This window comes from Eurosta solidaginis, chromosome 1, assembly GCF_040869045.1.
Source record: "Eurosta solidaginis isolate ZX-2024a chromosome 1, ASM4086904v1, whole genome shotgun sequence".
Lineage (NCBI taxonomy): Eukaryota > Metazoa > Arthropoda > Insecta > Diptera > Tephritidae > Eurosta > Eurosta solidaginis.
In genome coordinates, this window is record NC_090319.1 from 207,852,729 (window position 1) to 207,866,170 (window position 13,442).

A 13,442-nucleotide genomic window follows, 5' to 3' on the forward strand; every position below is an offset into this window, starting at 1 on the left:
TGATGCACTGGACGTCCACGTCGATGATGTTACGCTACCGACTGTCACTCACTGGGGAAGGCTACAGGCCTGTCAGAATACTGCACTCAGAACTGAACCGGGATGTCTCATTATGACGCCTGAGCATCATTTGCATAATTGAAATAATCGGAATTGCTCAATGTAATGGAGCGTAACGGAATGATAAGTAAGAAATTTCCAGCAAATTGTTACAAACGTGGTCATCCAATGGACTTTACTTGAGGAAAATCCGCCACCCAGGCTCATAAGGGGATATCTCCGTAAGCACTATGACGAGATCCGACAACCTTCAACACAGCCGTTTGATCTAACGGAGCTTCAACCACACATAGTCTGTAAATTCCTTTATTGAATCGCGTCCGGTGAACCCCATAATTGACATTCATGCCCCCCCCCCCTTCTCCCAGTTTCAGAAAAGGAACGCAGACTTTGCAGACAAACTCTTACATAACCAGAGTCGTACCTGGCATACCTAATGTACCACATGACACCAACCATATTATTAAATGTGATGTGGAACCAACATCTCTAACACTAATATCATTATGGTCCAGCCCTGTTCCTTTGAATCTTACTTGAATCCTGTGAATTGTCGTCGTTGGTGGATGCGATCACAATTAGTAGTGAGTACAACAAAATCGATGAATGCCGGGATTTATCATGGTAGCCGTGAATTTCCTCACCACAGGGGGAAATGGATATAAAAAGAAAGCAGCAAATGAAGACTGCAGTATACACAACTTCCATTTAGGCGGACCTAGTTCTGTCTCAATGATATAGGTATAAGGCGTTTATGAAGCCTTTGGTAAGGGGGAGCTTTTATTTCGGTATTTCAAGCGGATTGTATCAAGAATCCGAAGTCGGGAACCCAATGACTTTGTTCTATCAAAAAATATTTACAAAAAACTAGAAAATGACCCCGGACACATACAAACCTTGAACCAGGATCCATAGTATTTTTGCGCAGAAAACCTTTCTTTATTGGCAGCCCCTGGGTGGGTCAAACACCGGCTACGTGATCCAAAATATTTCCGCACAGAACATCTTTTTGCATAAGTGTGTGTGTGTGAAACAAAATCATCAAAATTACAACAACCATGCGAAAAGTTGCAACTGTTTTTTGCAAATATCTTTCGATAGAAACAAAATTAAGCATTTTCGGCACCAGATTCTTGATACCGGGGTCAAACCGCGGCTTTTGGCCCCACTTCCGATATTTTTGGACGTGTATTAACACTCAGCCCCCAATGTAAAATATTATCTAACAAAAAAATAAAATCTTTAAGGCTTACCAAAAGCAAACAGCTACTTTTTATAAATAATAGAAGCGAAATCTACAAAAAACAAAAACTAATATTAGTAAGTTAAGAATTCAAAAATGCTTGGATTTAGCTCACCTCAAAAAATGTCCAAATTCGTTGCTCGAAATATGTACTTGCAGTACCTAATTAACATAATAATAATTAGCAACAAGTAATTTCATACAAATATTTTGATACTTACGTATGTTTTAAGAATTTGTGTTGCAATATGCAAAATATTTAATTTCAATTTTACAACGATTATAATTTTTGACAAGCGGATACAGACGTTCAACGAAAGTAACAGAAAAAAATTACAGTGTGTACAACTAAACGCGAAAATACCCCTACCCAGAGTTAACTAACTCCACGTCAAAAAGATGTTCCGCAACACATTGCCTGGGTTAAAAAAATAACGTTTTAACACCGAGTTACTTAACTCTGAATTTAAGACTTAATTGGGGTTCTTGCATAACTTAAAGTTTCGGGATTATTCAATCATATAGAGTTTTCATTTATATATATGGGGGTATTGACCGAAATATAGGCATAAAATATGATTCAAACAAAAAGCGCTGATGCGCTGGACGCCCACGTCGATGATGCTACGCTACCGACTGTCACTCACTGGGGAAGGCTACAGGCCTGTCAGAATACTGCACTCAGAACTGACACGGGATGTCTCATTATGACGCCTGAGCATCATTTGCATAATTGAAATAATCGGAATTGCTCAATGTAATGGAGCGTAACGGAATGATAAGTAAGAAATTTCCAACAAATTGTTACAAACGTGGTCATTCAATGGACTTTACTTGAGGAAAACCCGCCACCCAGGCTCATAAGGGGATATCTCCGTAAGCACTATGACGAGATCCGACAACCTTCAACACAGCCGTTTGATCTAACGGAGCTTCAACCACACATAGTCTGTAAATTCCTTTATTGAATCGCGTCCGGTGAACCCCATAATTGACATTCATGCCCCCCCCCCCCTTCTCCCAGTTGCAGAAAAGGAACGCAGACTTTGCTGGGAAACACGCGTCGCTCTGGACAAACTCTTACCTAACCAGAGTCATACCTGGCATACCTAATGTACCACATGACACCAACCATATTATTAAATGTGATGAGGAACCAACATCTCTAACACTAATATTATTATGGTCCAGCCCTGTTCCTTTGAATCTTACTTGAATCCTGTGAATTGTCGTTGTTGGTGGATGCGATCACAATTAGTAGTGAGTACAACAAAATCGATGAATGCCGTGATTTATCATGGTAGCCGTGAATTTCCTCACCACAGGGGGAAATGGATATCAAAAGAAAACAGCAAATGAATACTGCAGTATACACAACTTCCATTTAGGCGGACCTAGTTCTGTCTCAATGATATAGGTATAAGGCGTTTATGAAGGCTTTGGTAAGGGGGAGCTTTTATTTCGGTATGTCAAGCGGATTGTATCAAGAATCCGAAGTCGGGAACCCAATCACTTTGATAATGTTCTAGTACTCGGGTCGACTGCTAATACACGTCCAAAACGCATTTTGACCTCTGTAACAATAATCAGTAACAATATTCATAGAAATCTAAGATGTTGTTGTCCTGGTGTAGTGGTCGATCTGATGTGATACTTTTTGATGATGTTCTAGTACTGGGGTCGACTGCTAATACCCGTGCAAGACGCGTTTTGACAAATTACAGTCCACTTCTATGCAATAAAATCCCAAATAAAAAAAAAAAAAAGCAAATTTCTTCAAGAAATAAGTAATGCTGAGTGAGGTTGATCAATTCTGGCGACGATGATCTATTCTGACACCGATGAAGAAATCATTGAGTATATCGGAACTGATTTTTTAATAGATCGGTTGCAGAGCGAAGCGACCATTTTAACGATCTGCAGGATAAAGCATTTTATAGGAGATTTCGGCTGCAGAAAGAAACAGTTTTCGGTTTGTTGGACAAAATAAAAACGCAACTGGAAAGTTCAAAGTGGTTGGTATTTGGTTTTTTTATATATTATAGTGCGATATAAAGTTTTTTTATGTTTTATTATTTTAACAGTGGAGCATTGTCTCCCATGACCACACTTTTGTGTGCGTTACGATTTTACGCAACTGGAAGCCAACTTGTGACGCGTGGGGATTTCGTTGGTTTCCACGAGTCAACAGCGTGCAGAATCGTCCACAAGGTAACATATGCTATTGCTCGTTTGTACCCGGAGTACATACATACATGTACATGAAAATTATACAATTATTATAATAATAATAATAATTTATTTATTTACGGTCTTTAAGACCTAGTTCAAGGTAAAAAAAAAAATATATATATATAAATAAATTGTATACATTACATGCTTAATGACTTACAGTATAAAAATAATTTTGCTTTAAACTTATTAATATTTTCACAGTCTTTTATCGCATTTGGTAATTCATTGTACATTTTATAACCTATATATTCTAAAGTCTTCTTCGCGAACTCCGTTCTTACTCTAGGCAGTCTTATATTTCCGCTGCTTCTAGTTCCATAGTTATGTATTTCATGATTAAAATGTATTCTCCCGTTGAGATAATTCGGTGTTATTCCTAATTTCATATGATGTATAAATTTCAATGTGAAATAATATATCGACTGTTTTACACTGAGCCAGTTTAACATATTTAGCATTGTAGTTTTTGGTGTTCTAAGCGAACATTTTAAAATTAATCGCATTGCCTTGTTTTGTTGTATCTGCAGTTTTTTTATTTGTGTGTCATTTGCTAATAGCAGGATTGTTGGACAATAGATAAAGTGCGGTTCAATAATTGATCGATACACTAATAATTTGTGTCGTTGACTAATATATTTACAAGTTCTGTACATAAAACCAATTTTTTTTGCAATTTTGTTTTCTAAATAACTTATGTGTTCTCCAAATCTAAGGTTTTTGTCGATCCAGACTCCTAGGTATTTGATCTTGTCTACTTGCTGAATTTCAACATTTCTTATCTTCAGAGTAATATTGCTAAGGTTATTGGCACCCATAATGCTTTGATTTTTGCAAAATATCATACTTTTGGTTTTATCCACGTTCACTTTCAACTTTCTATGGCATAGCCATTTGTAGAGGGAGTCTAAGTCTTCTTGCATTTTCGATACCGCAAAGCCCGCACTTCTTTCACTAATGGTTATCAATGCATCATCCGCAAATAGTCGAATATTGCAATATTTCAAGCATTCTTTAATATCGTTAATATATATTGTAAACAATAGCGGTGCCAATACTGAACCTTGCGGTAGCCCAATATGTACATCAGCAACCGGTGAAACTGCACTTCCAATTATCGTCTTCTGTTTTCTATTACTCAAATAGCTTCTGAACCATTCCAAGGATTTTCCTCTTATCCCATTATTAAACATAACATTCAGCAGTTCCTCTCTATCCACAGTTTCAAAAGCACGTTTTAAGTCTAAAAAGACTGAGATCACAACTTTCTTATCAGTTATATCCTCTTTCCATTCCGCAATAACCATATTCAGTGCGGTTTCGCAAGAATGGCTTTTCCTAAACCCAGATTGTTCAGGTATAATAATTTGGTATTTATCTAGATATGCCACTAATTGATTTTTAACCACCGTTTCCATAATTTTTTCATCTGCGGGTAGCGTATTAATTGGGCGCAGTTCCTCTGGCCTTACTGTATTTTTGACTTTTTCCGCAGGTACTATAGTTGATACTTTCCAGCAATTTGGAACAATGCTACTGTTTATTGATTCATTTATTATATCTTTGTAGAAGTGAGCAATGTAAATCATGGCATCTTTAAATACCCCCTCCGACAAAAGCTTTTTTCCACCATATTTGTTTCTAAAAGATTTAGTAATGTTCATTATATCATCTAACTCTACGTCGGTGAATTGAAAAGTTTCAATTGCATTATTTACACTTGTTTCTGCCGCAATTGGAATTATTTCAATGCTATCATTAATTTCAGCTATGCTCTGTACAAAAAATGTATTTAGGGCATTGGCTATATCGTATTCCTTCTCGAGGCATTCACCGTTAATTACTATTTTGCTAACGACCTTTCTGTCATCGGTGAGCTCAGCAAGATGTTTTAAGGACTTCCACATCCGCTTCATGTCTCCTGCACTATCGAGCACTTTATCTTCCATATATTTCTTCTTTTTATACATAACAGTTTTTTTATATATTTTTTTTATGCCATTATAATCCACCCAGTTGCCAGTATTTCTAGCAATATTATAGAATTCAAATTTTCTTTTGTGCAGTTCCTTTAGCTCACGGTCATACCACTTATTCCTCAGTTGTATTTGGATCCTCTTCTCATACGTCAATGCTTGCATAGCTTCAGTTAAAATATTGTTCAGGATCTCAGTTCTACGTTCTATGCCTACATGAGACACAGAGCTAAAGTCGCACGTTCGCAGCAGATTTAAAAGATTTTCTGCGCTATAGTACTCCCAGTTGGTGACAGTAGCAACTTTTCTCATTTTGCAATATTTAGCTGTTGGTACTTTGAAATGAATTGTTTCATGATCGGAAATTTTATATCCATTTACATGTTCAGTTTTAACTTGCTCATTATTGCTGAAGAGTAAGTCTATTTTCGTAGAGGAGTGCTCAGTTATTCTTGTGTTGAAATTTATTCTTTGTACCATAGCCATTTGTGCAAATAAACTTATAAGCTGGTTTGAGTATGTTGATGATATATTCATATTAATGTTAAAATCTCCAACTATTATAATGTTGTCAGATTCCCTGAGGTGTTCATTGATGACATTGTTTAAGTATGTCATGAAGTCAGCATCACTGCTATTTGGTGAGTGATAGAGTACACCAATTTGCCATTTTAACGCATATTTTTTAAGTTTTATGACAATGCACCACACATTCCTGTCAATAGCTTTATTACACACTATGCTATATTGTAAATTTTCATGTACATACATTAGAACACCACCTGTATGTCTACTGTGGGAATCGCAGCGGATGAATTTATATGTGGAAATGCATAGCTCAGAATCCATGATTTTATCTGTTGTACATGTTTCCGCGCATAAAACAATGCTGGGTTTTTTTATTTCTATAAGATGTTCCAGCTCTAGCTTATTTGCTGTAATACTATTAATATTAAGATATATACAGTCCAAGTTGAGCTCTTTGTTACGCAGGTTTGTTTTAGTTTTTGACTTGTGCTTTGTGGTTACAGATTCCCTCGTTGGTTGCTAATAGCCAATCTTCCTCTTCCTTGCTATGAGCTTTTGTTGATACACAGGACACATTCTGTCCATGGAATCGTGATTTTCGTCCAGTCCCAAATTTAATTCTTTATTTGCCCTGATGCAGTTGATGCATTTATTTATTGCTTCTTTATTGCATACCACATATTTATGCTCACCCAAGCATTTTGTGCATACTTCTTTTTCTTTGCAGTCACTGGCTTTGTGATTGAAGCCTTTGCATTTGAAACAACATAGTACTTGCACTGCATCATATACTCTGCACCGCTCCCAGCCTACATTGAGCCTTTCTCCGGCTAGTATATTCATAAAAGCTTCAACCTCCACTTCAATTACGGCATTATAGTAAATTTTCTAATTTTTTTTAACTTCATACTGCTTGACAATTTTTATATCTGTTTCGGATAGACAATTATTCTGACGTTTAATTCTCTGGGTAAGCTCATCATTATCATACTTGAAATTTATACCAGTTACAATAACGGTTGGTTTCACTTTCATAGGAATCTTCACATTGTAGTTATTTCCGAGGCTGTTCTCAATAGCATTTTTTATTTTCTCACGATCATGGTCATTTGCACTCTCTACAATCACTACACCGCTTTGTCTTGCTACTATATTTGTAATTTGTAGCTCCTTTGGATCGACATTCAAGTTTAGATCATTTTTGGTTTTTTCAGCACCTTGCTTTGTATTTGGCTTAACTATTAAGGGAACAACTTTTCTAATCTCTGGCAACGCTTTTGTTACAGCTGCATACGATGCCTTGGCTTCAACATTGCCGTTTCTCTTTATTTCTGTGCATATTTTTTTATTTTCATTACTAATTGTTTCAATCATTTTCTTATTGTCATTTTTATTGCTTTTTAACTCTTCGCATACTTGCTCACTGCTTCGCTTGAACCCTTCTGCTATTTCACGGATTTTGTTTACTTCTTTCACACTTCTTTCGCAAGACTCTTGAGCTTTTTGCATTGCTTTGATTCTTTCACTAAATGCAACTTCCACTGCTTTAAGTACTTGTTTAATCTCTCGCTCATTTTTCTTTAGTGAATTATCAAACTCACTTCTATACTCTGCTAATTGTTGTCCATTCTGCTTTACCACCATTTGCATATCTTTAAGGATGTCATCAACGTTATGTACATACTGCACACAGTCAGTACACATAAACCTAAGCATCTCACATTCTTCAAGTTTGGTGACGCTGTATTGATCCAAGCCTGAGCATTTTGTTGTTAGGTGGTAATATTTACCACACACCCCTTCACACCGAATTTTTGACGCTTCTCCTCGTATATTACTTTTGCATTTGTCACATTTTTTCTCCATTCTTCTTTACACATATACAAAATTTATTATAAAAGTAGTTTACAATGTTTTTGCATCAAATAACTGCAGAACATATATGTCCGCTAATTGTAGTTGAATTTTAGAGTTTTTATGTATATTTTTCACAAATATTTAGTGCGTATAACTAATTTAAAAAGATTTTAGAATATGCGCATATTTTTCACCGCTTTCTTTCACCGCTTTCTTATGCTATAGCAGTTTGAATCTAGTAGGAGGTCAGCGAAGTTGGGAGTGCCAATAGGATTCCTTTCGAGACTACTTGGGGTTGGTAGAGCAACAGGGTGTTCAGATTTCGAAGCAGCAATTAAGCTGGGTCCTAGAAAATTTCTAGTATTTGCTAAGAGGACGGAGTTATTTTATAACATAAGTCCTGGGCACTTAATTGGGGTTCTTGCACAACTTAAAGTTTCGGGATTATTCAATCATATAGAGTTTTCATTTATATATATGGGGGTATTGACCCAAATATAGGCATAAAATATGCTTCAAACAGAAAGCGCTGGTGCGCTGGACGTCCACGTCGATGGTGTTACGCTACCGGCTGTCACTCACTGGGGAAGGCTACAGGCCTGTCAGAATACTGCACTCAGAACTGACACGGGATGTCTCATTATGACGCCTGGGCATCATTTGCATAATTGAAATAATCGGAATTGCTCAATGTAAGGGAGCGTAACGGAATGATAAGTAAGAAATTTCCAGCAAATTCTTACAAACGTGGTCATCCAATGGACTCTACTTGAGGAAAACCCGCCACCTAGGCTCATAAGGGGACATCTCCGTAAGCACTATGACGAGATCCGACCACCTTCAACACAGCCGTTTGATCTAACGGAGCTTCAACCACACAGTCTGTAAATACCTTTATTGAATCGCGTCCGGTGAACGCCATTATTGACATTCATACCCCTCCCCCCCCCCCTCTCCCCTTCTCCCCAGTTGCAGAAAAGGAACGCAGACTTTGCTGGGAAACATGCGTCGCTCTGGACAAACTCTTACCTAACCAGAGTTGTGCCTGGCGTACCTAATTTACCACATGACACCAACCATATTATTAAATGTGATGTGGAACCAACATCTCTAACACCAATATCATTATGGTACAACCCCGTTCCTTTGACTCTTACTTGAATCCTGTGAATTGTTGTCGTTGGTGGATACGATCACAATTAGTAGGGTCGGTGAGTACAACAAAATCGATCAATGCCGTGATTTATTATGGTAGCCGTGAATTTCCTCACCACAGGGGGAAATGGATATCAAAAGAAAACAGCAAATGAAAACTGCAGTATACACAACTTCCATTTAGGCAGACCTAGTTCTGTATCAATGATATAGGTATAAGGCGTTTATGAAGGCTTTGGTAAGGGGGAACTTTTATTTCGGTATTTCAAGCAAATGGTATCAAGAATCCGAAGTCGGGAACCCAATCACTTTGTTCCATCAAAAAATATTTACAAAAAACCAGAAAATGACCCCGGACACATACAAACCTTGAACCAGGATCCATAGTATTTTTGCGCAGAACACCTTTCTTTATTGGCAGCCCCTGGGTGGGTCAAACACCGGCTACGTGATCCAAAATATTTCCGCACAGAACATCTTTTTGCATAAGTGTGTGTGTGTGTGCAACAAAATCATCAAAATTACAACAACCATGCGAAAAGTTGCAACTGTTTTTTGCAAATATCTTTCGATAGAAACAAAGTTAAGCATTTTCGGCACCAGATTCTTGATACAAGGGTCAAACCGCGGCTTTTGGCCCCACTTCCGATATTTTTGGACGTGTATTAACACTCAGCCCCCAATGTAAAATATTACCTAACAAAAAAATAAAATCTTTAAGGCTTACCAAAAGCAAACAGCTACTTTTTATAAATAATAGAAGCGAAATCTACAAAAAACAAAAACTAATATTAGTAAGTGAAGAATTCAAAAATGCTTGGATTTAGCTCACCTCAAAAAATGTCCAAATTCGTTGCTCGAAATATGTACTTGCAGTACCTAATTAACATAATAATAATTAGCAACAAGTAATTTCATACAAATATTTTGATACTTACGTATGTTTTAAGAATTTGTGTTGCAATATGCAAAATATTTAATTTCAATTTTACAAAGATTATAATTTTTGACAAGCGGATACGGATGTTCAACGAAAGTAACAGAAAAAAATTACAGTGTGTACAACTAAACGCGAAAATACCCCTACCCAGAGTTAACTAACTCCACGTCAAAAAGATGTTCCGCAACACATTGCCTGGGTTAAAAAAATAACGTTTTAACACCGAGTTACTTAACTCTGAATTTATATATTTAACCTTGGATGTTCTGCAAGTCGGCCTTAGTGTTGCTAATATTCGTCACAATATGAAAGAGGGCCAATTGGGGAAGGGAGGAACGATGGCGAGAAATTAGTTGATGTTTTATCAGTAGCATTGACATCTACAGAGGCGAGAGCGTTTTTATTACTCTTAGATGAAGATATGTGCGTATGTACGACTGATATAGGGGAATCCCTGGCAGTGGCATCAGTTGAGCCAAGAGAATTTGTAGCACTAATAGATGTATTGGCATGTGGGAGTACATTGGTACAAGAACAATTTTTGTATTTGCGAATTGCATCTATTTCTTTGCATAGGGAGGAGACAGTTAAACGTAAGTCATCATTACAATGCTTACTATGCATGGAGCGTACTTCAGCAAGAATTGACTCTTATTGGACAGTATTTTGTATTTGTATTGTAACGAATTTTACTTCCTCTTATTTGCCCTTTTGCTAGGTTCGTATCGCTAAACTGTTGAATAAATAACTCCAATATTGAATAATGGAAAAATGGCCTGTTGGCGGGTGGAGAAATAACACGTATTTTATGCTATATTACCTTGTAAAATTCATTTAATTCAGGTGTAATTCTGTACAAAGGAAATGATTAACTTATATTGCAATTATATGATTGTAAATCTAATTATAAGCGTGGTCGTGGTCGCTAAAATACTTGTGCTGCTTGTCCTCCTTGTTCAACACCGCCAACGAAAAGAAAGGGAAAAGGCAAATGATCCAATGCAATGCCTTAACGTCAGTTGAACTCGTGTAGGCGATTTACTTGACATACAGACACAAGGTTGCATTTTGAAGTAGAATAAATTTGTAACTTTAGGTACTCAAGGGTGTACTGGTTTGTTGCGCGCTAACATTCCCCCTTCCGTGAACTTCATGCTCTGGCGTGGGGTTCACCGATTTCAGATCGAGGCGCGCAAGTTTCACCACTGGGCGGGTGACCAAGCTGCTGGAGGTTTTGACCACTGCACTCCTGACTTGCCCGTCAGCGCTGCGTATGACATCTAGTACCCTTCCTCTTACCCATGTGTTCCGCTTTGTGTTCTCGTCTACGATTATGACGATGTCATCTGGAGCGATTGGTATTTCGGGGGTATCGAACCATTTTGCGCGTCTGGTTAGACCCGGTAAGTATTCACGGAGCCATCTTCTCCAAAATCGTTCCGCTAAGTCGCCGGCATTGCGAAAGCTTTCGTTCAGCTGTGTAGGAAGACCTACGTCGATGTCATCCTTTTCTCTTATGCCGCTGGAATTGCCGAGAAGGAAATGATTTGGCGTCAGAGCCTCGCTTTCGTGTGAGTCAAGCGGAATATATGTTAGTGGTCGCATATTGATGATGCTCTCAACGTCAGCTAGGGCAGCTCTCAGCACTTCTTCGCGCAAACCACCTTTTGGTAATATGTCCATCAAGACTGATTTCACCGAGCGAACCATGCGCTCCCGTGCCCCACCCATATGTGGCGCTGCTGGTGGTATAAAAGACCATTCGATTTCAGGATATTTTTGCATAATAGCGTCAGACGATATTTTCTCGATCTCTTCCGCCAGTATTCGACTGGCGCCTCTAAAATTGGTCCCGTTGTCGGATAGAATTCGCCTGGGAATGCCTCTTCTGGCAATAAACAATTTCAGAATGAGTAGGAATGAGTCAGTCGAGAGTGATGGCGCAAGCTCAATGTGAACAGCTCGAATGGTCATACACGTAAATAAAACGCCCCACCGTTTCTCATGCCTTCTTCCTGCCTTCACGTCAAAGGGTCCAAAATAGTCAACCCCTGTGTATGCGAAGGGGTGAGTAAATGCTGCAAGACGATCTACCGGAAGTCTGCCCATTTCTGGTGGATTTGGCGTGGCCCGTTGGTTGCGACATTGTTGACAGACCTTTGCAACCGCTCTCACTAATGCACGTAATCCCGGAATGCAGAATCGCTGCCTCATCTCATTTACCACTATCTCGTTGTGATGGTGATGGAATTTGCGGTGGTAGAAGTCTGCGATGAGATTTGTAACGCTGTGATGCCACGGGAGAATTATCGGTTGTTTTAGATCTGATGGCACTCCCCTTGCTTCGTCGATTCGTCCCTTTACGCGCAGCAGACCGTACTTATCTGTGAATGGAGAAAGTTTGTAAATTGAGCTTTAACGACTTACCCCGCCGGTTCTCAGTTGATTGAGTTCTTCGCTGTAACATTCGCGCTGGCACATACGAAATATCAGAAGCTCGGCACTTGTGCAAGTCGTATCGTACAGCAGCATCTGAGTTATAGGGTTTTTAATCGGAGCTCTTATAGTCAATCGAAGAAATCGGAGAACGCACATCTGTGCTGAACGTAGTTTCTCCCATTTGATGAATCTTTTGGGATCTGGTGATGCACCCTCTTCAACCGAGATGTCAGCTGCTATGTGCTGTATCGTTTCCAGGGTGGATTGCGATTGTTGTATTTCGGATGTGTGCCAGGAAGTGTCCGGTAGTCTCAGAAACTCCGGTCCCGTAAACCATCTGTCGGCGCTGTTAACGTCGAGTTTGGGATTCCACTTAGTAGCGTCGTCCGCGACGTTGTGCTTTGATGGCACCCACCGCCATTCGTTGACTTGTGATTCTTCTAAGATTTCGCCGACGCGTACGGCCACAAATTGGTGGAACTTTCTGGTGTCAGACCTTATCCAGCATAACACGTCCTTCGAATCGGACCAGAAGATACGACGGCTAATATGTATAGAGATCTCTTGTTGTATAAATTTAGCAAGCCGAAGCCCAAGAATTGCAGCCATCAGCTCAAGGCTCGGAACAGACAGCGGCTTCAATGGGGCGACTCTGGTTTTTGATGCTACTAGCCTGCACTGAACTTCGCCGATTACATTGGAACGCAGGAATGCTACAGCCGCGTATGCTGATATACCGGCGTCTACAAAAACGTGCAGCTGGTTGTCGTCACTACGGCTCGCCAGGAGATAGCAGCGTGGAATTTGGATGTCGTTAATGTATTTCAGCTTACGCACCCATTGCCACCACGCCGATCGTTCTTTGTTATGCACGGCCTCGTCCCAAGCCACCCCTGACCGCCAAACATCTTGCAGAACTGCCTTGGCCTCGATCACAAAAAAGCCTAGCAGACCCAAGGGGTCGAATATCGTCATCACCACTCGGAGCATTTGCCTCTTTGTTGGTATGCTT

General features: G+C 39.1%; 1 protein-coding gene and 1 long non-coding RNA gene across 2 annotated transcripts in view; one reads left to right on the forward strand and one right to left on the reverse strand.

Annotated features, from left to right (window-relative positions):
* LOC137236995 (protein transport protein Sec24C-like) overlaps positions 1-13,442 on the forward strand; it is an 84,361-nt gene that overhangs the window by 49,123 nt on the left and 21,796 nt on the right. The gene's annotated exons all lie outside the window — the stretch shown is intronic.
* LOC137236997 (uncharacterized) lies at positions 1,312-1,578 on the reverse strand. The gene is made up of 3 exons (XR_010948744.1): positions 1,525-1,578; positions 1,419-1,465; positions 1,312-1,355 (listed from the first exon to the last, which is right to left on the reverse strand). It is a non-coding gene; the product is annotated as an uncharacterized lncRNA (long non-coding RNA).